General features: G+C 31.5%; 1 pseudogene; it reads left to right on the top strand.

The window, feature by feature from the left end:
• Positions 1-7,983: 7,983 nt before the first annotated feature.
• On the top strand, positions 7,984-12,060 carry LOC121173531 (ATP-dependent DNA helicase pif1-like; annotated as a pseudogene).
• The last annotated feature ends 15,484 nt before the right edge of the window (positions 12,061-27,544 follow it).

The raw sequence follows: 27,544 nt of genomic DNA, 5'->3' as shown, positions 1-27,544 counted from the left end.
CTATATAGATATTCCTGAGCCCTACTATGCACCTTGTTCGAAGGATTATGTTTGTTCTCCTTATACTCACCACGACTAGATACTCCTCGTACTTATACATTGTTCGAGTAGTGGGAGTTCTATATCTTTGAGGTTCCCTTAGGTGATCGAGGTGAGATATTTCGAAGTCAACAAGTGTTACATCATTGGCAAATGTACCAATTAGTGTAGTATTTTCGCAAAAAGAGTACAAAGTCGTCTCTACACAAGAACTTGTTTGTTTCAAGCTATTCATGCAAATCAATATCTAGGAAAAATAATATATTGTTTTAGTTAAAAAAATGTGCAAAATGTAAATTATAAATTCTAAACACTAAGCTAAAACATGGTGGATTTCACACAAACAATGAATCGAGTAGCTAGTATGCAAGGGCTGAAAGCAACAAGTAAACAAACTAGTTGGGGTATTTGGTGATACTAGACAAATGCTAATGATTTTTTTCCATTTAATGAAAATCCTAATTGTATCTCATCCTTCTAAAGTATTTTTTAACCTTTATTTTTCAAGTGAGAGAAGCTAAATCACTTAACTTCACTCCTAATCTCTCAACTAGTATAGTTAAATGATTTGTTAAGGAGTGAGGATCATTATGAAACTAATAAACATTACTCTATTCCTAGATGAGACATTCATTAGATATATTTCCCAAATCAAAGTATTCAAGGAATTTCTCAACGACAATAAAAAAGCACATAGAAATGTTTGATTAAGCCATAAACAAACATAAAGAATAAAGAAATGATATTAGCACTAAATTTCATTAAATAGATAATAAGAGTGATTGATTACATGAGAGTTGCTAGTACACCAAATCCCCAACTACAAAGAAGTTAGCCCTTCGTTGACATGAGAAACTGCTAACAGTTATAAGAATAATGGGACAAATGAGGAGGAATGGTGAAGAAATGAGGAAAAAGTGATAAAAGAGAGCTTCAGCGGCAAAATAATAAATTGTCACTAGATTTTTCAAGAAAAATGTTGTTAGGGGAAATGATGTTCATGCACAATTGTAATAAAAAGATCTTAATCAATTTAATCATATTAGTTGTCAGAAGATTTTTCAAGAATTTTTTTTAACCACATGGTGGCAATTTTTTTACCGCTTTGTCCATATGGGTGTTGATTTTAAATTATTATCGAAAATAAGGTAAATCATAACAGATGTTACAACTTCAACAGATCTTACCAAGAAGTCGTAACATCTGTTACGACTTATTAATTTTTTGTTAACTGAAGTCGTAAGAGTTTTTACGACTTTAGTTTAATTTTTTATTTATTTACGACTTCAAATTCATATATGTTTTTTTTTTATTTTACCACTTTGAAATCGTAATTTTTTTTTATATATTTTACAACTTCGAAGTTGTAATTTTTTGTTATTTTACGTGTAAATTTTTTTGTTTTAGGTTTTTTATTTACTTGTATTTTCTTTTGTTTTGCTTTCAATTTAATAAAAATTATAAATAATTTTATTTATTTAATTATTAAATAAATATTTTTAATTTTACTTGTTATTAATTTTATTTAATATCTTGTATATATTTTTATATAGTTTTATTTAATATGTTGTATACATTTTTAGTATTTTTTTATTTAAAATATTGTATATATTTTTTGAATATTTTTTATTTAACATATTTTGTATATTTAAAATTTATATAATTTTTTTTAATAATGTTATTGAATTTGATTTTGTTTTGTAAATGTAATAAATTATACAAAATACTTAAATTTTAAGAAACTAAAATTTTAAAACACTTTAATTTAAAAGTCCTAGACATTTAAATGAAAATTATGTGTTTTTAACAAAAAAAAATTAATAATGAGATGATGTCCCATAACGAGTTCTTCTAGATATGCGTCGGATTCTCTCATCTTGTTGCACTGGATTTGTATGTGATTGTTGTCCTCTTGTTCTACGACTTCTACCTCCTCTTGTTCTAGGATGATCAGATGTACTTGTGTGTTGTTGTTGAGGAATATGATCACCACCATTGTCATCATCATCATCATCATTATCGTTATTATTGGTATTGTTGTTATTATCACCTTCCTCCTCATCTTCATGACCCAGGTCACACATTTGAGTAGGTAATGATGGACGATAACAAGAGTTCGATGGTGGTAGATTATATGCAGATGACAGAGTGTTGAAGGTGATGCCAAACCTTTGTGAGACTCCATAAAAAAACATTTGAGGTAGAAGGAACTTGAAATGAGTATTGAGGCATATATGATGAGAACCCTAATGGTTGAAAACATTGTTGACATCCTTGAGGCATGTATCCATAGAAGCCTATTGATTGATATTGTGTTTGTGATTGATGATGTTGTGACATATATCTAGAAACATGCACTGGAGGTACACTGGGTTTAGCATATTACTGCCTTAGTCAATGAAACATTTAACAAAATAAATTATTCATTTGTTACTAATGGCATGAAAATCATGAATATAATAAAGGCAAGACATAGATACTTTGAAGACATATATGTCATGAGGCAAAAAAATTGACACATTGCTACCTCGCATTATGTTCGAATGTATGTTTGAGAAACATGGGAGTTTGAGGTTCAAGAAATTATAAATATGTGACTTGGTCGATGAGTAATGACATGCATTGTCAAATTGAATGAGTGGTCGTGTGATTGTGGAAAATTTTAAGCACTTCAAATTCCTTGCTCGCGTGCGATTGCAATGTGTGCTTTTTGCAATTTAAATTATGATGACTTTGTTGACCCTGTATAGAAGTTGAAAAAAATTTTCAAAGTTTATCAGCATCACTTTCATTTTCTTGGAAGTGAAGACAAATGACCTCAATATTTAGGTCCATATTTTATTTCCGATCCTTCAAAAAGACAACAAACATCGAGAATGTTAGCCACTACTTGTATACATAATGAGATGAACAAACCAATTCCAAATAGGCCTAAGAAATGCTCTTTATGTAGAAGTGAAGGACATAATCTTAGTAACAGTCCATACAAATAAGTAAATGACTAATATATTGTCTACTTTTTTGTGTTTCTCTTTAATTTGTATTGTTCATATTATATTAATATATTATGTTGTTTTTAATTTAACAACTACTTTTATTACTAAATTATTAGATGTTGTTAATAATAAATTCTTTTATACAAAATAAATAATATTATTTCATAAATTATAAGTTAATATTAGTAACAAAATATTTTAATATTTGTTTTATTGTTTTAGTTTTTTAAAATTTAAGTATTTTAAATAAAAAATATTAAAAAAACATATTAAATAATATTATGTACTTTTTTATTTCATTTACAAAACAAATCAAATTCAATAACATTATTAAAAGATTATCTAAATTTTAAAAATACAAAATATAAAACAATATTCCAAAAATTATACAATATTTAAATAAAATAATTTCAAAAAAATTATATAACATATTAAATAAACCATATAGAAAATATATACAAGATATTGAATAAAACTAATAACAGGTAAAAATAAATTTATTTATTAAATAAATAAATAAAATTATTTACAATTTTTTTTAAAATTGAAAGCAAAACAATTTTTTTACAAGTAAATAAAAAACCTAAAACAAAAAGGTTTACACGTAAAAAAAATTACGTCTTCAAAGTTGTAAAATATAAAAAAAAATTACCACTTCAAAGTCGTAAAATAAAAATAAAAAACATATATGACTTAAAAGTCGTAAATAAAAAAAAATTAAACTGAAGTCATAAAAAAATTTATGACTTTAGTGAAAAAAAATTAATAAGTGGTAACAGATGTTATAATTTCTTACTCAGAAGTCATAACACCTGTTATAACTTATCTCATCTTCGGTAATAATTTAAATCGACCCCATATGAAAAAAGAAAAAGAAAAATTGCTCCCATTTGATAAAGAAACCTAAAATTACGGTGGGTGTTGTATTTAAAAAAATACAACACCCACCGTAATTAATGCTGCAATATTTATTTTTAAAGAATTTTTTTAAAAAAAAGTTAAAAAAATCAATTAACTTTAACTACAAAAAATACTCAAAAAATTAGGCAGCAATTCCACGCTATCATTGACTGATAAACTAGTATTTATGTGTTTCAGCATGAGTTTTTGGCCTTGTTTTGATTCATTTTTATATAATTTTGTTGAAAAAACTCATGGATCTTTGTAAGTGTGTAACTGTTGGTGCAAATGGTAGAAAAATGTAGAAAAACACAAAAAGATATTGAAAAAGGGGTTAGAATATAGCTGTGTTGAAGAACGATTGTGCTAGACCAAGAACGCCTATGCTAGGTTCCAGAAGGTCGTTGTAACAATTGAGAATATAATTACCCAATTGAACCCTCACTCACTCTCTACCCTCAAGGTACAAGAGGAATTTATTCATGAATGAATAAGAATTCAGAACTTTATTCATGAATGAATAAGAATGTACATAAGAGCATTTATTTATACCCTCTTAATCCAGATTTTCCTCCAATTACTGCAACTCCTATTTTAAGCAATCTATCCCTTACTTTTTTCTTTTGTTTTTGACATCTAATAACTAATTATCTTCTTAAAATAAAATGACAACTAACTTGCTAACCAAGCCTCTAATTTCACTTATTACAGTCGTTCTTTGTTTTTGTAAAAAGGCCTCCAACGTTAATATTTTTTTAGAACGACCATGCTCCTTAGAGCACGATCGTGTTGCTACCAGAAATTGAAATTCCAGAGTGTTTCACCCAAAAGGAATGGTCGTGCTCTCTATAGCACGATTGTGTTGATCCCAAATTCAATTTCATTTGTCTATTTTATAAATAGAAAAGGGAAAGTGAGAAAGGGATATATTTTACTTTGTTCACAAAATTAGATTTTTGGAGTGAGTAAGGCACCATGAGTGAGCACTATCGGGTAGGAAAGGACGAGAGGAAGACTACCAAGGCTTTGAATTGTAGTTTCTCTTCTTATCTTCCTAATGTATTTGACGTTGTCTCTTTGCTTGGTTGTGCCTATGGCTGGTTAAACCTCTCTTTTTTAGAGTTATAATGTATTTGCAGGTAAACCCCAATTTTTATTAATTGAAATGCGTTTTTATTCATTCAATTATTTTGTTCTACTATGCTTAATTTCATATTAGAATTGGTCACTCTATTTCTGTCTTCTATGCATATGTGGCCAACTATGCGTTTTTGATAGAACTGTAAAACAAATGAATTATGTGAAATATGAATGACCAAACGTATTTTAGAGATTCCTGTTAATTGTTTAGAATTATTCTCTCTGAACTTATGTTTTCTCTTAATTTGAATTCTAACAAACCAAGTAGGATATGAATTAAGAGAAAGAGGATTAATAGTGCCTGATGAGGACCTATCAACTAAATTAAGATATTTTCAGTAATTGGTGTTAGTCAAAATCTAATATATCTATATGAAAGGAATAGGCCAGGGAAATATCTTTTTTTCCCTTTATACTCGGTTGACACATCGCCCATTTTTCGGTTTTATAGTCTTTGCGCTATTCCATTTCTCCCTTTGTTCCCTATTGTTTGGCCAATCCACGTGTCGTTGACTCCAATCCCGTCCGGTCTTCTCAACGTGCACTTTGCCATGACAGTGGCGGTGGCAGACAGAGACCCAGTGGCATGGTGCTTGCACTCTACGACATCCATGTTCCTGCTTCCTTCCTGTCCTTTCCACCTAATTGTCCTTTCGAAGATGCACTCTACGACCTCTGTTCCTCTGAGTCTAGAAGAAAACTCCATTGCTTCTTGAGTTTTGGATCTCTGCAAATAGCCATTTTAATTTTGTTCAACACCGAAGAAGAATCCAACGGCCAGGGCTCGGTATTCATTTGCCAGTCATTGTTCTTCTCTTTATTATTTTGTTGCTTTTGATGTTCGTTTTGTTTTTAAAATATGTGTACTGAACCACGATTGCTTATGTTGTGATTTGATCATGCTAACTTTAGGTTGTTGTGTAGTTGGTGATAAAAAAGATTATGATTTTGCTTTTATAAAATGTTAACTGTCAGGTTGTAAGTTATGTGTATGCTTGCTGTGTGGCTGGTGATAAAAAAAGTATCATTTTGCTTTTATAGAATGTTAACTGTCAGGTTGTAAGTTATGTGTATGCTAAAATTACCATTATTCTAGATCTTTTGTACTTGAGGTTACATATTTTTTTCTACATTTTTGCCGTAGAAGGATGGCTCGCATTCCAGACAAGATACAGGACATAAATGGATCCAAAGAAACGCTGAAACTTGCTGTCAGGATAACTGATCTTTGGTTTGTGGGAACGCTGGATAAGTCGAAGCAAGCTGATAGACCTGACATTTGAATGCAAGTGATAGACCTGACATTTGAATTAAATTAAAGTTTGAACAAATGCTTTCAGACCTGACAAAGAATCATCTGCTAGGGAAAGTAGTTGCATGTAAGTTGCTCCAGATTATTTTCAACCCTACTTACATGTTACAATCTCTTTGCTTTTAGTACATTTTCCATGCAAAATAGTTTTCTAATGATTTTTACAAGCCAAAAACTTTGTTAATCTTTTTTTGCAACTCATGCATCACTAAGTATAAATTTTTATATTGGCCTTTCGATACTTAACACGTAAAGCCCAAAAAAACATTTTTATAGTTGTATATTAACCTTTTTTTTGTATGCCATATATGTATACAATTGAATTCCAAAAGCGAGGACTTCCTCATGTTCATTTATTGTTGTTTTTACATCCCAACAATAGATATACATCTTCAGATGATATTGACCAAATTATATCAGCAGAGATACCTTCCAAAGAAGATGACCCCGGACTACATATGTTAGTACAAAAACATATGGTCCATGGCCCATGCGGAATTCTGCCAAAAGAATCTCCATGCATGAAAGAAGGAAAGTGAAACCATTTTTATCCTAAAATGTTTCATCTGCATACTTTTCTAGACACAGATGGTTATCCACTCTATCACAGAAGAGACAATGGTGAAACAATTTCCAAGAATGAGGTTATAATTGATAACATATATATTGTTCCTTACAATCCAAAATTGCTGAGGAAATACCAAGCACATATCAATATTGAATGGTGTAACCAAAGCACTTCTATCAAATATTTATTCAAGTATGTAAACAAGGGATATAATAGAGTTATTGCTCTTATAGTTCATGATGAAAATGATGCAAGCTTGCATGTTGCAAGCCATCATGATGAGATCAAAGAATATCTAGATTACGGGCATGCTTAATTTGTAATATCTAATTTATATCAACTATATCATTTTAGTTGATGGTTGTCTTAATAACAGATATATTTCTCCCTGTGAAGCTACTTTGAGGATCTTTGGTTTTCCAATTTATGGCAGGAAGCCTGCTGTTGAAAAAGATTGCATTTCCACTTTCCAGGACAACATGCTATTTTTTATCAAGACCATGATGATATTGACGATGTTCTATCCAAGCCAGGCATCTCCAATTCAAAGTTCATTTCTTGGATGAACACTAATAAAAATTTCCCTGAAACAAAAAATCTTACTTATGCTGAATTTGTTTCTAAGTTTGTCTATGATCGCAGGAGAAGATACTAGAAACTCAGGAAAAAAGGATACACTATTGGGAGGCTAATATGGGTTGCACCAACTGCAGGAGAATTGTTCTATTTAAGGATGATGCTTACTATTTGCAAAGGCCCAATCTCATTTGAGGATATCAGAATAGTTGCTAATGTTCAATATCCTACATATAGAGAAGCATGCTTTGCCATGGGTTTTTTACAAGATAATAAAGAATTTGTAGAGGCAATCAAAGAAGCAAAGGATTGGGGCACAACACATTATTTGATAAAGCTATTTGTTTTGATGCTTTTAACAGGTACTATGAGCAAACCTAAAGAAGTATGGCAACAAACTTGGCATTGGTTAGCTGATGACATTGGATATCATCTAAGAAAATCAATAGGCAATGCAGGTCAGTACCATCACATTTTTATATTAGTTCTGATGAATAATAATCATAATCTAACCAAATACTTTTTGCTATTAGAGATTCATCTTAACGACAAACACCTACAAAATTTGACATTGCTTGAAATTGAACAACTGTTGCAAGCCAATTAAAAGACACTTAGAGACTATCCTTTGTTAGCATTCCCTGAAAAAGGAAATTAGCCAAACAAACTAGACAATAGTCTAATATTATCAGAACTCAACTTCAATACTGATGAGCTAAAATCAGAATTTCAACAACTTTTTACTAAGATGACAGGTCATGTACCTAACCATATCTTATCCGTATATCTGACCAATAAACATTTCATATGCTACTTACACCATATACGAACCAAAAAAAAATTATACAGTTGACTACATTTGCTTTGCTTTACAATTTTAAGTATTTAAAATTGATTATACTTTCATCACTCATAGAATGCATATCTAAAACTACAGATCAGTAGGCATCAATTTTCAACAAAATTATTCAAGCTATCAACAAAAAACAAGGTGGAATGTTTTTCCTATATGGATATGGAGGTACAGGAAAAGCATTCATTTGGAAAACACTGGCAAGTTCATTAAGAGCATACAACAAAATTGTTATTATGGTTGCTTTTAGCAGCATAACTTTTCTATTGTTGCTTGGAGGTAGAACTGCATATTCCAAATTCAAGATCATTGCTCCAATTTTTGAAGACTCAACATGCAATATACACCAAGGAAGTCAACTAGCTGAATTACTAAATCAAACAAGTCTAATCATTTGGGATGAAGCACCCATGACTCACAAATTTTGTTTTGAAGCTCTTGATAAAAGCCTAAGAGATATTATTAAAGACAAATCCAGTTCAAATAAGATCTTTGGAGGTAAAGTCATTGTGTTGGGTGGAGATTTTTGGCAAATTCTACTAGTCATTCCTAGGGGCAGTCGCTCTGACATTGTTCATGCAACAATAAATTCTTCTTATCTATGGGGTTATTGCCAGGTTTTAACTCTAACAAAAAATATGCGCTTACAAAGCAACATACAAGCAGCAAATGAGGAAGAAACTGCCACATTTGCATAGTGGATTCTAGACATTGGAGATGGCATTATCGGACATCCAAGTGATGGTTATGCTACAGTGGAAATCCCACAAGATCTTCTGATAACATAATATGATGATCCAATCCATGGTATAGTTAATTCCACATTTCCAGATTTATGCCAGCACCACAACAATCCTGAATTTTTCCAATCTAGAGCTATATTAGCTTCAACAAGTGAAATAATCCAACAAGTCAACGATTACATACTATCATTGATCCCAGGTAATCGCAACATCACTTATATAATAGTCTTAATTTTTATCTGATTAATTTGGCTTCCCTTAAATGTAAATTGTCTCTATTTGATTTTCCATTATGCAAAATTACTAGCTATGTACCATCTTTATTAATTTTATTTATATTTATTATTAACTTGATATACTAATTACTAAAATGATCATAGGTGAACATAAGGAATATCTAAGTTCCAACTCAGTAGACAAATCAAAAACCATAGAAAGTTGTCAGCTCATTAACTACTGAATTTCTTAATTCATTGACAACATCTAGCTTGCCCAATCACTCTATCAAACTAAAGATTGGATCACCTATTATGCTGTTAAGAAACTTAGATCAAACTCAAGGACTATGTAATGACACTAGATTAATTGTTACAAGGTTAGCAAACCATGTTATTGCAACTGAGATAATTTCTGGGAAAAATATAGGCCAAAATGTTTATATTCCCAGAATGTCCATGTCCCTTTCTCAATCACCGTGGCCTTTTAAGCTTTTAAGAAGACAATTTCCAATAATGCTCTCTTATGCAATGACAATTAATAAGTCTCAAGGGCAATCACTATCAACTGTTGGACTTTACTTACCAAAACCAGTCTTTAGCTATGGTCAATTATATGTTGCATTATCAAGGGTCAAATCAAAAAAAGGATTAAAAGTTTTGATACATGATAAACACCAAAAAAAATTGGCCTCTACCACCAATGTGATTTTCAAAGAGGTCTTCAAATATCTAACAAGGTAAATACAATCTTTATACAATGCCAATTATTATTCTGAATAATGCTATATTTAACACTAATTCATTCACCCTATAATATGTAGCTACATTTCAAATGATATCAGGAAATAAAGCATACCTCAGCTTCAAATATCTGATCTTCTATTATGAGGTAACCAATATCTATAAATGTTTTGTTCTAACACAAAATACCATTTTTAAAACTCATTTCCTGCATTAAAATTTTTCCTAATTCTACACCAAAGAAAAAAAAATTACATAATATTGTTTACTTAATTTTTTATACAGATCTTTTATAAACATGGACTTTGACTTATAGTCCGATCTAATGGGTCAATGACTCATCTATTAACATAAAAAACAAATGAGAAATTAATATCTAGTCTGGTTTTATTACAGCTACTTGAAATGGGCTTGGATGGTTCTGATGGTCCGTTTTGCTAGAATAAACAATAATGACATCACTGTTTCAATATATGGCGCGGAAAAGGGTTGTGACATTGATCCACCAGAAGCACAACAAACTTTTCGTTTCACCTACCAGTTGCATTTTAGTCTTCACACGGCACAACCAATGTTGCACACTTCCCGAGCCACTCCAATAACCGCCACTTACAACGCTTGGCAAAAGCCACTCATCATCTTTTTATTAACTGCTCCCTCAGTCCCATTGCACATGCCAAAAACCAATTTTCTGGTCAAACTCCATTTTCGGTCTTCAACACATCACTGCTGCTTATCGCAAACTCTTCATCTCCTCACTAACACCATTACCAACATGAGCTCACAATCATCTACTGCTTCCAACATTGTAAGTCCTTCGTAACTTTTTTGTGTATATCTATTCCTCAGATTTTTCTTCCTTTTTTGTATATGTTTTCCACATTCATTTTCTTTACTCTCTGTATTCTGAGAAAAAAAACTCCTTCAACCTTTAGCCTCACATTCATAAACTTCATCTATTTGTTTTTAAAAAATTATACTATTATGATGCGGGCCTCACTGCAGATAAGGCATACATTTAACCGATCACCCATCATCTACCAGTTTGTCACCGCGTTCCATAATGACAGGGTAAGATTAACTATCTATACAACTATACTGTACTGTCTACATCAAAACAACTCTAAAGATATTGGAACATAATCTTGGAAGAGATGATGGAAGCGTAAGAGTATTCATATTACAAATCTTATTAGAATTGCTCAGTTTTGATCAAAAGCTTGTGATTTAGTTTTTGATGCAGCAAGTTTCATTCATGTTGCACCAGTAATCATTTGAAACGTTTTTCTTGCAGGACGTCATTGAAATACCATCATTTTACCACCAACAGTGGGCACCACACTATCCGCAATTTGTCCTCTTCAAATACAATGGAGGCACTAACCAAATCAAAGTCAAACAACACCACGACAAATTTTTCTTCGCTGATGGACTCAAGGAGTTCAGAAAGGAGCTAAATATTTATGAATCCATTACCATCACTTACATCACTTGGACCAAAACTGGATATTCAACTTGCACTTCATGCCGCCCCTAGAACAACAAACGTGTGGAAGACCAGTACCTCGGCTAACTACAAGAAAATATGTATGGACTACGGAAGTGACTCAATCTATGCTAGGTGCCTCTTATCCACTGGTAAATATTTATTCAATAATCACACTCTGTTATTTCAATAGTCATTAAATTGTATTACTTATTTCAATTTCTGCATAGGTACTTCCAACCTCTGTTGGACCTTATGTTCATGCCTGTGCTCAACATATGACAATCCTCAGAAAACATGCCCCTGCTCTTCAATGGAACGTTATCGTCAATGGCGAAAAATACATCACTCGACCTTGGTATCAGTTTTTGGTAGACAGTGACTTCATCCATGGAGATGAAATTTCATTCTACTTCAGGTCTTATGATAAAGTGTGGGAAATGGTTATCAGAAGACAAAAAGATTGGGAAGACACTAATTCAGATTAAATTTGGTTATAGTTTGTTTCATTTACAAACAATATTTGCTATATTTTACTACAATATTATTATAAATATCCAGCTTTCTTTTTGTCGGATACATTCATGCCTATATTTCCTTTTATTCCCACCTTTAAATCCAAAATTTCGATGCTTGTTGAATAAAAAACAAACAGCCCGTGCGTATGCACAGGTCAGTAACTAGTTTTAATTAAAGAATTAGGAAAATTCAAGTGCATGATTATAATTGTAGTCCTAGGCCTTTTTATGTATCAAATATCTCACATCACCTTTGTTAGTTCTTGAGTTTTATTTTCCTACAAGTAATTGAAAACACTTTCTCAACTATTGATAAAAGCAAATTGTTTAGTTTATTGTAAATTAAATTAGTACGGAAACATAACTAGTCTTTGTGTATCATATTTGGACTTAGGTTCAATGTAACTAAGTGTAAGGTGTATTTATCCTTAGCAAACATATTTTACGCCTAAATGTTTTCGGTGTTGCATATTTCTTATAAGGCAATAAAGTATCTTACAATCAACACTTCTCCTGCATGCTTGTTAAGTTGAAACTGCATTTAAAGTCAAGATTCAACTAAGAAATAAATTCAAGCAAGCAGCGCTGCCTTGTGTTACGTTTGAAGTTTGGTGTTCGCCATATGTTACTAGGAATCTAGAAGGGGTTGGTGTTCAACAACTTCGATGATTTTAAGGGTAAGAAGACGTCAACTTGACAATACTCCTAACATGTAAAACGAATTATGAAATAAGAAGAAGATCTTGCATGCAATAAAAATATTTGAATGAAAAATGTTTATTTACTCGTAATATCTCAACTTTCAACTGTGCCTACCTTGTACTCGTAATCTTTTTTCAGTCTCGTACAAGAACCAAATCATTGATTATGCATGCAAATAATTGACAACGATGTTTCTCTAGAACATAATCAATTATTATGGCCAATATATATAGAGCAATCATATATACGCAGATACGCTCCCCGCGTCCAGAGAGAGATTATTAAAAAAAAATGGTTTTGGGTGCAAAGCGTAACGTATAAGAAATAAAAGAAAACTATTGAAAAATATAATATTTAATGTCATTAATATGTTTTTTTTTTTTTGTAATTTTCAATAGTTACTTTATTTATTGATTTCTCAACCCTAACCGCCACTTTTTATTTGATTAAAATTCTAAATCAAAAGCGTTGAAAAAAATGGATGAAACGGGAGCATTTATTCATGTCAAAGCAACAAAATAGAACCAATTATTTTCTTGTGTCATGAGATGACACATGTAACCAAAGTTTTCCACAAATTCAAGTGGCTTAGATTTCAGGCTTTTCTGTTAATCAGACTCCTTTCATTCATAGATAGTATCAATGAATAAAGAGAACCACGACTCCTTGCATTCATAGATAGTGTCAATGAATAAAGAGAACCACTTGCATGGGCTTGTAATTTGCGTGATTACAAAGTTAGTAGGTTAAAAATAAATTGATGTGATGCCCTTCATAGACTTACATTAGTGAATTCTATACTTTGTTAGATTTTGTGTAGTTGTCACATAGAATCATGTTTCCCATGACGATTTTAACCAATGCGCATCGCATATATAAATTGTCCACTACAACCAACAATTTGTCATTTACCCACTGATTTGTAGGTTCCACCTAAATGCCGAAGTGAAGCTCAAGAAAGGAACCGTCCTTCATTTTTTTTATGCCTCAGTACATTTTCAGTACCATGTGAAAGTACACTATGCCTATTTTGTAAAGTTTAGCCTCTTTTCTAGTTATGATGTTTTCATGCATTAAATAATAATGAAAAAAGTATGATCTAAATTATTTTTTTAATCATTTTTATTATTATATTCATATCCATAGACCATAGCTACCTGCTATAAAGGTAAAAAAAAATATATGAGAGAATTGTAAGAGACATCATCTTATTTAATCTCCCTATATATCATCACCTAATTTATGAGACCAAAATTAAAAAAGCACAAAATTACAATATTAAAATTAAAAAATATTTTTAAAGTGATAATTTAAAAAAAAAATATATATATATATATATATTGTGGAAAAGAAACAACAAAACTACTGTAAGCCATCAACAGAAACAAGCGAGGCTAGAGATGACGGAGGGGAAGGTAAAACTATAAACATTTGAAATTTTATTATTATTAATTTAGTAAAAGTATCGGATATTTTTGTTATCTTCACCATAAATTATAAATTAAAGTTATCACGTAAGTAAATCGTTGGATGAAAGATTGCAATAAAAGATTCAGTTTCAGTTAGCAGAAGATGATTTTCAGTTTCACAGGGAAAAATTGTTGTAAGAAAAAAAAATAAAAAAACTCATAAACATATGCTACTATAATTTAAAAATTAGCTATTGTGAAATTATTATTGCACGTCAATCAGTCAGTTTTCTAACTGCAGATAATATGGATCCTGAAACAGAAATGTATGCATCAATCGAACATTGCAGTTTGTTTTCATGATATATTAATAATTGGTGGTGCACACATTACACTCTTATTGTAATTTTAATACTACTAGTTCTAAACTGCTATCAACTGTAAATGAGAAAATATTAATATAATTAATTTCTTCTGTTTATTATTTTTTTGTGAGAATTCATCTGTTTATTATTACACACGATGATTTTTTTTTTATGAAATTAGCATTTGAGGCTTTATAAAAAAAAGAAAACATATTAATATAATAGATGATTAAATGTAATAGGAAGAGAAAGATAAAAAGAAATAAAAGTTATTGATGGGATATTTAATATTTAGGGTGTGTTAACATATAAGAACTCATAAAATAAAATACAAAATCTAATTTCGGTTAAATGACTGACATCCAATAATTAGAAATTAGAGAAATGACTCTTCACGTCATGCCTGCAGACTTTTTTCTACTTTTTATAATTAGATACTTATAACTGCTCACACATATATACTAAGTAATTATTAAAAGTGTAAAATTTAATGACCAACTAATTAATGAAGTCTAACACTCAAGAATAGAGATGTACATTTTTTTTATATAAGCTAATGATTTTATTACTTTGAAAACGATTGATAAATGTTTTTTTTACTCTGAATTTATTTATTATTAATTAGTGTAGAAGAGATATGAACTTATTTAGATGCAAAAGTAATAAATTAATAGAGTTTACAACAAAATGATTGTCGTAAATGTGTTAATTAATATAAAATAATGAAATTAAAATTTATTTATGCATATACTAAAATTTTTAAGTTACATTAACTAGTTTTGACATATGAATTTTATAAAAGATAATATTTTTTTCGTAATCAATTGATACACATATTATTTGCATAGCATCTTGTACTGCATGTATATAGGTGATATATATTTATGCTTTGGACCCTTCAAAAAGATAAAGAAATGATCTAATTATGTCTTAGTTAAGTAGAAGAAGAGATTTTCTTTCCCAAACTGGAGGTAAAGATTTAATGATATATGTGACCAACATGCATGGTTTGTCAAAGGTAAAAACAACGAAAAGGGACGGTGGTTGAGTTAGGGGTGTAAGTAAAAAAATTTAAATATAGAACTTAGAAAGTTTATTGAGATTGAATGGAGTTGAAGAACGGAATATTGATGTTATATTTGATTAGTCATTGAAAAAGACATAAGTTAATCAAAGTTGAGAAGACAAAACTTGGAAGATAAAAAATATTTCTGAAGATAAGTTATTGAAGTTGTATATTCCTCGAAAGCACTAAAAAAGAATCATCGAAAGCATGTTGTTTTAATCAAGTGTACAAAGACAATTATTAACATTTTTTTAACAAAGAACGTGAAGGTACAAATCTCACAGATTAACCATTGTCTTGAATTAGACTACAAATAGGCACAACCATTACACCGAAACTGACATTTGGTGGTAGGTACTTAGTGGCGGTCGCCAAGGACCGCCCTAAAGCAAACTACTTGGCGTCCATATACAAACCAACAATAAATTTCAAAGTTTTGTGGCGAGCGATTTCTCTTTTATGACAGTTTGAATCACCTCTAATATTTTTGAGAATTTTTTAAGTTTCGTTTTCAATTTTAAAGATTAAATAATTGAAATTTATAATAAGTACCGGAAATTGTAACCGTCTCTATAATTTTTGAGGATTTTTTTAGTTTATCTTTTATAGTTTAAAAAATTATGTTTCTTTTTCAATTTTAAAGATTAATTAATTGAAATGCATAATAAATAGTGGCGAGTGTAACTACCACTAACATTTTCAAGCATTTTTTAGTTTATTTTTTATATTTTGTAGATTAAATTATATATATATATATATATATATATATATATATATATATATATATATATATATATCAACAGTGGCTGTTGTATTATTTTCAAGGATATTTTATGTTTCTCTTTATATTTTAAACAGAGATTTTTATTTTACACAATTTTAAATAGAGATTAAGAAATTGATATACATAATATGTAGGGACAGTTACCATCGCCATTATATTTTGTCAGAATCTTTTCATTTCTTTTTAGTTTAAAAAATAAAAAGATTAAATATTGATGTCAGTTTAATCTAACACTAATCTTGGAGAATAGTTTTAAAATTTTCACATTTTTTCATAGTAGCTTAAATCAATTCGGGTTAGAAATTTGTTCATTGCCCTTATTCTTTATTTGTTTTTAGGTAAAATTTTCTCTTATTTAACTTTAAATATAAATAAGGCTAAAATATGTTTTAGATCCTTGATAAATAAGAAGAAAAAAATTAAGTTCCTAATAATTTGTTTTTGTGATTGATTCCTTATATATTAAAAAAATTGTTTGAGATCCGTGTCATCAATTAATTGATGGCATAACGATTATAAAATCAACATTATAAAATTTTTTTTTAATGTATTTAAATGATTAAATTAAAAGAAAAAATAATATTAAATTATAAAGTAAACCCTATAACTCTATCATACTAACCATTATTAATGAGCTTCATATTTGCATCCCTCAAGTCATTCTCAATGATTGACACCTTCCTCAATGATTAACACCTTTGCACAATGTCAATTCATTCAACATTCCCCGTTAACGTAAAACATATTCTCCAACCTCCGGTTGCATCTCAGTGGTTGCGATTATCGTATTTGTGTCGCGAAAACTTGAGATGTATGAACTCCTTCATTGTCTTCCCCTCTTCATCGACATCGCTATCGTTGGAAACCCTACTTGCCACCTCCAACTCGTGCACCATACATACTCAATAGTGATGATGGATGGGGAAGAGCATGAATTGAAAAAAATGCACCATTTTGGAGGTAAGGTATGTACTCGGTGGCAAAGAGGTGCATATTGATGTTGGTGAGGGTTTGACATTGGTAGGTTGTTGTAATTGGAGATGGTGAGGAGGCTAGCGTGGTGGCCATGAATGATGGCCTCAAGGAACTGTTGTGGATTTTGAAATTAGATATATGAATCGATACATGGTAGATCGGATTTGATACCAGTTGAAGGAAACGGAACCCAAAAAAAGTAGATTAGATCATCCTCTTTTAAGAAATTTCTACATTGGGATTATTGGATAATAATGATGAGCAATGAATATTGGTGGGTTTAGAAGTCGCCAAAAATTGCATTTTAAAATTTTTAGCAGCAACGACACCACTTAACTAATGATAGAAATCTATTTTTTTAATACATCAAAAATATCTAATGTAAACATTATGTGTTATGCCTTAAGTTTTTAGTAATATATATTAATTTTCTTGACATATATTTTTGGTCAGTTTTAACTACCCTTATGTATATTTTAATATTTTAAGAATTAATAATCTCTATGACGGTTGTCTTTATTTGATTGTTGTTATCACCAAAACTATTTTCCCTTGGGTTTCCTTTTTTTGTTCCTTTTTTATTTCTTTTTACGTGGAAAAAAATACCTTCAAGAGCAAAACTCTCAAAATTTCATTCTCTCTCCCTTACAAGCATAAATCCACAAATTTCACGCTGGATGATTTTGTTGTTTCGTCATTTTGTTGTTCTACTCTCTTAAACTGATATGTGCATTTTCTCTTTCTCTTTTCATATTTCTATTTTCCAATTTTGGGTTTGGGGTAAGATTTGGGTACTACATGGATGAAAAATGGAGGCTTAATTGGGTTTCTGGTGAGGTCAATGACTTAGTTTGGCCTTGGTGGTGACAAGGTGGCTCTACGTGACCAAGGCGCGAAATCTTGAGGGGTAAAAAGCAACGACATTTCGAATGACAATGAATGTTTGCCCACACACAAAGCTCAAGTTGGGGGATAATTGCTTCAGGAATGCAATTCAGAGCATTGCCACGTGTGTAAAAGCAGGTAACATGGTGTCTAAGGAGCTTTGATGGTGCACAAAACAACTGAACAAAAGCGTGAAGGCCTTCGATAGTGCTATGGTGTGTCGTAACGTGGAGAATTGGGAGCACATGCCAAAGTGCTTCGAGTTGGGAAACCATGACGATGCCACCTTACAGATGGTACAATGGGGGAAGTGGTTGCGAGGGAGAAAGGGAAGTGGTCCAGTGGGGTAAGTACGTGGTTGTGAGGGAGAAGGGGAAGTGGTACGATGGTGGTGCGGTGATGCACAAACGAAATTAGTGTCTTAGCATCATATGAACATTGAACTTAACTTTATATTTTCTGGGTTGCGTTGGGTTAAGTTAGTTCCTATGTGTTTTTGATCCCCTGGTAATGTTAGCACGTTTCCCCTATCTGCCATGTTGTGGACCTTTAGATAGCATTACTTTAGTATTTTTCTTTTCATAAAACAATGTTTTGGACATGTGTGACCCCACCGACCAGCTTTTGCATTTTCAACTACCATTAACACTTTACATTTTGATTTTCATTTATTTGGCGCATGTCTATGTTTGGTTGTTTGCTAATACCCCTCTTCTCTGGAGGGCATTGCTAATTAAGTTCAATGTTCAATATTGAGTACACATTGCATGATCTGTGTGAAAGTATAAAATATGCTAGAGGATGTGGAAGCTAGCTTGCAGTTTGGATGTAGTTGTTATACTGACCTGGTGTTGATTGTGTGTTTCAACTTGTCAATACAACAAGTAAATAAAACAATTAAATGGGATAAACATAGTGGTCTCAATTTGGTAGGTAATTGATATGGTTATGAAGATAATTATGAGCATGGATAATGGTTTCAGATTGTTCTGTAGAACATGAAGCTTTGTTTTTGTTTTTTTTAAGTAGAAAACTATTTTTAATTAAAATATAAGTTTTAAATGGTTTTTTAGATAGTGATGTAAACTGGTCCTTGTTCTCTATTTTTCCCACATCTAGTGCTAATGTTGGTTCTTAATAAGCATTGTGTTGGCTTACCATAAAAAGGATCTTTTTGGAATTATTGTACTTAATTACTCTATTTTTTAACCTATATTTGTGTATTTTAAATTTGGCTTGAGGAATGGACTAAATGGTTTAACTTGTCTAGTCTCAATGCTATATTTTCTGAAAGAATTTTTTGTGAATGTATGAATACATGATTTTGATGATGCCAAAGAATAATCAAACAAGGTTGCATTCAAGATTACTTCAACAAACAAGCATTGCTTCAAGATTAATTCAAGATCAAGCTTTGCCTCAAAACAAAGTGTTTCCAAGACATCCAAGGCTATGGTAATTGATTACCCGGCAGTGTAATCGATTACCAGAAGACAATTTTGAAAAAAAAAACAGTTTTTAGAAGGGTTTTGAAATTTGAATTTAAAAGTTGTAATTGATTACCATTGATGTGTAATCGATTACCAGCAATGAAACTCTTTAAATTCAAATTGAAAAGTCATGACCCTTCAAAATATAACTGTGTAATCGATTACCAGAAACCTGTAATCGATTACCAGTAAAAAAATTTAGAAAAAGCTTTTTGAAAAGACACATCTCTTCAGACCATTTTAAAAAGGTACGAAGGGCCTATGTATATGTGTGTCTGACTTCAAAAGGCAAGAGAGAGATATTCTAAGAGAACTTCATTGTCAAATGCTCTCTCAACAACTCTTGGGCAAACACTTGCAAATCTATTGAGAGTTCATCCAAGAACATCAAATTGTATTATTCACTCTAAAGGAGATAAATCTTTCTATTCATCTCAGAAAGTAAGTTGTAATCAAGAGACTGGTTGTCTCTTGAATTGTGAGTTTCCTGAACACAAGGGAAAGGGATTCCTTGGGTGTTCAGAAGTTGTAAAAAGGTTTCTTACAAAGTTAGTGAAAATCTCAAGTGGGTTGCTTGAGGACTGGATGTAGGCATGGGAAGTGGCCAAACCAGTATAAATCAAGTTGCATTTCTCTCTTCCCTTATCTCAGTTATTTTACTGCAATTTACTTTGTCTTGGCATTTAAAAGAACATTGATAAATTGATTACTTCTTCTTCTTCTTCTTCTTCATTCTAAGCCTATAATTTAAAAGGGGATTTAAGTTTGTTAGTGGGAAAATTTTGAAACTTAATTCACCTCCCTCTTAAGTTATTGAGGCCACTTGTCCAACAAGTGGTATCAGAGCGAGATTCTTGTCTAAAGTTTAAAAACTTCAAGAATAATTATGGCCTCATCTAACTTTCCATTTCCTTAGGGAAATTCTATTAATAGGCCTCTTGTTTTCAATGGTGAGGGTTATCACTATTGGAAAACCCGAATGCAGATCTTTATTGAAGTAATAGATTTAAATATATGGGAAGCCATTGAATTTGGTCCCTTCCTTCCTACAATGGTAGTGGGAAATGCAACTATAGAAAAACCTAGAGAAGAATGGGATGATGATGAAAGAAGAAAGGTTCAATACAATTTAAAGCCCAAAAATATAATCACTTCTACATTAGGCATGGATGAATATTTTAGAGTCTCAAATAGTAAAAATGCAAAAGAAATGTGGGATACATTATAAGTAACCCATGAAGGCACAACTAATGTTAAGAGATCTAGAATAAACACTCTCACACATGAATATGAACTTATTAGAATGTATCAATATGAGACCATACAAGATATGCAGAAGAGATTTACTCATATAGTTAATCATCTTGCATCATTGGGAAAAATATTTTCTAATGAAGATCTCATTAACAAAGTGCTGAGATGTTTAAGCAAGAAATGACAACCAAAAGTAACAGCAATTGCAGAATCAAGAGATCTCACTAATATGTCTCTTGTCACTCTTTTTGGAAAGCTTCAAGAACATGAAATGGAACTTATGAGACTCCATCAACATGAAGAGAATGATAAAAAGAGGAAAGAAATAGCATTCAAAGCCTCATCATCTTCTATTCAAGAAGAAAGTGACAAAGAGGACTTGAATGAAATAGAAGAAGATGATGATTTCAGATTTTTTGTGAAGAGATTCAATAAGTTTCTGAGAAACAAAAGAAATCAAAGAAAATCAAACATCAATCCAAAGAAGAAAGGAGAAGATTCCTCCTTAGCCCCAAAATGCTATGAATGCGATCAACCTGGGCACTTGAGATTTGATTGTCCTGTCCTTAAAAGAAGAATGGAAAAATCCGACAAGAGAAATTTCAAAGAAAAGAAAGCATACATCACTTGGGAAGACAATGGCATGGATTCTTCAAGTGATTCAGAAAATAAAATCATAAATCTGGGTCTTATGGCGAAAGACTATGTAAGTGGAGAAGAGTTGACACATTGATAGTGGTTGCTCCAAACTCATGGCGGGAGATGCATCAAAGAATATTCATATTTCTCCCAAAGATAGTGAATATGTGATCTATAAAGACAACAAACAAAGGTAAAATTGTTGGAGTTGGAAAAATAGGTATGAATCCCTCTACCTCCATAGAAAATGCTTTACTTATTGATGATCTTAAACATAGTTTATTAAGTATTCATCAATTATGTGATAAAGGCCATTTATCCAACAAAAGGATCTTAATGTTTGTCTATTTTTGATTATTTTTGCCTATGATTGTTAACTTTTGATTGAGTTTCGATGCTTGTTTTTTGCTTGAGTTTTGATTGTCCTTGATGATTGTCTTTGAGAGTTATGTTGATTTATTGATTACTTTTGATGATTTTTTTATTATTTTATATTTTGATTATTTATACTGAATATGTATTTTTGTGAGTGCAAAATAATTAGTTTTAAGGTCTTTTGATATCATTTGATTCTCATATATTCCAACAAGCGGTAACATTTTCTTTTGGGCCAAGAAATGATACTTTGAACGGTATGACATGCTCTACTCTTTTAATTCATTATAAATTGTTGAATGTTTTTCTTCTCTCTACTCATGATTTATTTTTGATGTTGACAAAGGGGGAGAGATAGATAAAAGATAATATATTAAGGGTTTATGAGACAGTTTCTTTTATGAAATATATGCAATCTTCAACTGTTTCATGTAAGCAATCATTGCAAAATTAAGGGGAAGTAAACTATACAGATAGATATTTTTTTGTTGCTCCTAACCTACAGATGGTTGTCATCATCAAAAAGGGGGAGAATGTGAATCATGCAGGTTTTGATGATGTCAAAAAGAATTTACTTGATAATGATTGTCATCATCAAAAAGGGAGAGAATGTGAATCATGTAGGTTTTGATGATGTTGAAAAGAATTCACATGATAATGATTGTCATCATCAAAAAGGGGGAAAATGTGAATCATGCAGGTTTTGATGATGTTGAAAAGAATTCAAATGATAATAATTGTCATCATCAAAAAGGGGGAAATGTGAATCATGTAGGTTTTGATGATGCTAAAAAGAATTCACTTGATAATGATTGTCATCATCAAAAAGGGGGAGAATGTGAATGTATGAATACATGATTTTGAAGATACCAAAGAATAATCAAACAAGGTTGCATTCAAGATTACTTCAACAAACAAGCATTACTTCAAGATTAATTCAAGATCAAGTTTCGCCTCAAAACAAAGTGTTTCCAAGACATCAAAGGCTGTGGTAATCGATTACCAAGCAGTGTAATCAATTACTAGAAGACAATTTGGAAAAAAACAAATTTTAGAAGGGTTTTGAAATTTGAATTTAAAAGTTGTAATTGATTACCATTGATGTGTAATCGATTACCGGCAACAGAACTCTTTAAATTCAAATTGAAAAGTCATGACCCTTCAAAATATAACTGTGTAATCGATTACAAGAAACCTGTAATCGATTACCAATAAAAAATTTTAGAAAAAGCTTTTTGAAAAGACACATCTCTTCAAACCATTTTGAAAAGGCACGAAGGGCCTATGTATATGTGTGTCTGGCTTCAAAAAGCAAGAGAGAGATATTCTAAGAGAACTTCATTGTCAAATGCTCTCTCAACAACTCTTGGGCAAACACTTGAAAATCTATTGAGAGTTCATCCAAGAACATCAAATTGTATTGTTCACTCTAAAGGAGAGAAATCTTTCTATTCATCTCAGAAAGTAAGTTGTAATCAAGAGACTGGTTGTCTCTTGAATTGTGAGTTTCCTGAACACAAGGGAAAGGGATTCCTTGGGTGTTCAGAAGTTGTAAAAAGGTTTTTTTACAAAGTTAGTGAAAATCTCAAGTGGGTTGCTTGAGGACTGGATGTAGGCACGGGAAGTGGCCGAACCAGTATAAATCAAGTTTACATTTCTCTCTTCCCTTATCTCAGCTATTTTACTGCAGTTTACTTTGTCTTGGGCATTTAAAAGAACATTGTTAAATTGATTGCTTCTTCTTCTTCATCTTCTACATTCTAAGCCTATCATTTAAAAGGGAGTTTAAGTTTGTTAGTGGGAAAATTTTGAAACTTAATTCACCCCCCTCTTAAGTTATTGAGGCCACTTGTCCAACATTTTTGTTGCCATGTAAGTAGGTATTTATGGCTAGACTTTGAAGATATTGGATGGTTTCCATTTTCCACAATGAAATTCATTTGTTTACATTTGTATTTGATGATTTCAAAAGAGGGTCCTCTAAAGTGCCTCCAAGGGTAACTCCACGTGTTGTGCACCAACTCAGGCCTATTATTATGAACATTGACTTTGTTTCGTCTTTAAGTCAAGCTACTAAATCAGCAAAAGAAAGAAGTCCCAAATTCATTGATCATAGATCACCACAAACCAAAGTTCTTGAAGTAACTATTCCCTTAAAACTATTATATTCACAAATATTTAACTTGAAGTGTTGGAATTGTAGTCATGCAAGCAACAAAATTCTACTAAAGTTATTCTAATAACTCTAAATTGTACTAGGACTTTGACATGTCTTGTTGCTTTCTCTTCTATTTTTTAATTTGTATAAACTGTTAAGTGGATACTTGAATTCCAACATTATATTTAGTGTCCCAATGCTTCTCTTTTGCTCTAAATTGGGTAAGTCATCAAGCACCAGTCTTAAAATTTGTCCCAATCCAATGTTATTTATATACTATTTTTTAAATTGTTTTCAAAGTTTCGAACAAGAGTAAAAACTATTGAACCTAGGGTCTAAAAGAGACTATTTATAACAAAATATTTAAGTGACAACCATCACTAATTGATCATGGCCTCGATGAATTGATCAAGGTCGTGATGATTTTTCGGATGAAAATCTATGTTGAGTCGTGATCAATTCATTAAGGCCTTGATGAATGGCCACAACCTTGATGAAATGACCAGGACCATGAATTTCTGACGCTGACCATTATGAAATTAACACAACCTTGATGATGTTGAAGTTGATCACGACCCTGATGGTTGATCAAGGTCATGATGAATGGTCAGAGTCAAACTTTATCATATTTTGGTTGGTTTTTTTAGTCCTTTTTCTTCAAATACTCCTTGATCGCCTGCCTAACAAAACTAAGCATAAATTGTGAGTTTTGCCAACAAATTGTATCATAAATGCACATAATAGGCCTAAAACTACACATAAAAAGGCAATCAAATTCTGATTTATCATTCCATTCAACATAATTCTCCATACTAATAATAAAGCCTTTTGTTGTACTTTCAAACTCCAAAAGTTTTGCATCAGAGACATGCTTTGAAAGCCCACCATGTTTATGTGTAAAGCTTGGTAAGTCAATTTGACCGAGAAGCTCCCTGAGCTATCTCCCTCCCAACTTCATTGATCATCACACTCATTGCTAATTATTACATTAGCTAAAATGTGATGTAGGTCATCAAGTTGGGACCTTTCCCATTCAAACATCTTGCTTTTGCACTTAAGCCTCCATTCTTATACTCCTTTCCTCCATACTCCCACATTTTTAATGATATCACTTGGCTATTTTGAAAGAATAAAAAACCTAGGAAATTTCTCCCCAAGGCTCCCCTCACCCACCTAATTAGCTGGCCAAAATCTAGCCTAATCACCACCACCAATTTTCCATCAAAGTCACCTATCATACCACCTATGTGTATTCCCACCACCACAAGTTAAAACTTAATCCCTCCACCAAAAAGATGATTTTGGCTGTAATTCCTCTCTCAATCTCTCTCCACTTTTCATATTTAAATTCCAATACCTTCACCCAGAATGCCTCTTTCCCCTTAAACAACACCCACCTCCACTTATCCATTGAAGCAATATTAAACAATTTAATATGTTAGATGCCAAGGCCTCCGTGTTCTTTTGGGCAACACACTTTATCCCAACTTAACTTTCTCTTTTCCTCATCTCCCCCCCCCCCAAAGAAAGTTCCTTTGAATAGAAATGATCTTTTGTTCAACAATATGTGAAATTTTGAAAAAGGATAAGAAAAAAATAGACAAGGATGTCAACATGGAATTTATCAAGCAAACTCTCAGAACAAAGGACAAAGTTTTGTGTTTCCATGGTGCTAGTTTCTTTTTAAGCTTACGAATGATGGGATTCCAAGTGTCCTTCCTCTTATGATTAGCACCGATGGAGATACCCGAGTATGTGAAAGGTAGAGGTAGGAGACAACAATTTAGGATTTTAGAAAATCTTTTACTACCTCACTTCTCTCCACTCATAAAGCCCCAAAACAACTTTTAAAAAAAATTATCTTTAGGCTAGAGACCAATTTGAAGCTCATCATCAAGCTCTTAATAGTAAACACATTAAAGCCTTTTAGCCCATTATCTTTAATTATATTTGGGTCTGAACCTTTTATCCCATTATCTTTAAATACCCATTTGAACTTTAGAATAAAGTTTCAAATTTCTAACGCTTGACATCTAAAGGAAGAGAGCTAGAATCTTGATCTTTTTTCTCTTTTCTGGTTCATTATCTTCTTTTCTTAATTTTGGTTTTGTTTTCATGGATATTCATGAGTAGTCCCTTTGTTTTTAGGATTAGGTGTAACCTATGCACATTTAATGAATTAATTTTCTTTTATCCTTGTGTTGTTCCAGTTATCTTTGATTTCTTTCTAGGTCTTTATTTATGTTGAATGAATTTGGCCTATGTTTGACATAATCATAGGGGCTTAGGGAAGTACTAAGAGGTGAACCTATAATTTCAGAACTATAGAAAGGAACTTAGGTGTAAAGTCACGAGATTTTGAGGGATTAGACATCTTCTATGTCTTTGGTTCTAATACATACTCCAAATTTTGTTAGTTGTTGTTATTATATAAATAATAATAATAATAATAATAATAATAATAATAACACTACTAAAAAATAGACTTTCAATATCGGTGATCGAGGCCGTACCCGAATCAAATAAACATTAAAATGTAGTAACTAGGAAGTGATCCTAGGTCGTTTCCCAACGAGCAATGATAAACCAAATGTTCATAACAGATAGTAGGAAATAGTAACAAATTGGGGGGGGGGGGGGTTGTTTGTTTTTGTAAATTAAATAGCGAGTAAAATTGAATTAGAAAAATATCATAATTAAAATACGTTGTTTCCCCTTGATTCACAAGCAAGTCTCTTATTCTAGGTTGCGAGAATTTATCCTTTATCAGTTTAACCACTTAATCCAACCCTAAATTAAATTACTAAGCGAAATTTAACATAAGGCATTCATTATGTGATTAAGCAACACATACACCAATTACTCATAAACGATCATTAAGCGCAGAGACAATTAATCAAGCACTAAGCATGCATGAATTAATAGCAACAAATTTAGAGTAATTAGTGAAGAGGAAAAACTGAATAGAATTTAACAGTAATAATAGAACCTCAAAGAGAACTGCGCTTGATCCTCAAGAGAAAGCAACGCTGGGGACTTAGCCTTCCATTAATTGATAGATAACGAACTTATAAATTGAAGAACGAAATTTTATTGCTACTGGAATTGCCAAACGAAAATATGTCTCAAAGAAAAAACCTAAAACTAAAAAACGAAAAATAGGGAGAGAGAAGAGAGAGGGTCCTCAAACTAGAGCCTTGGTGCTGTTATATATTTTTAGCCCCAAAGCTTACAAATCTATTTCAAATCCAAATCCATAAATAAAATAAAATCAAATCAAATCTATATAAGATAAGATAAGATAAGATCTAGATGAAATAATATCTAGATGAGATCAAATCTAAATAATATC

This window comes from Glycine max, chromosome 15 (genome assembly GCF_000004515.6).
Source record: "Glycine max cultivar Williams 82 chromosome 15, Glycine_max_v4.0, whole genome shotgun sequence".
NCBI lineage: Eukaryota > Viridiplantae > Streptophyta > Magnoliopsida > Fabales > Fabaceae > Glycine > Glycine max.
The sequence above is the reverse complement of the archived record's forward strand: the minus strand, read 5'-3'. Positions and strand labels throughout refer to the sequence as shown.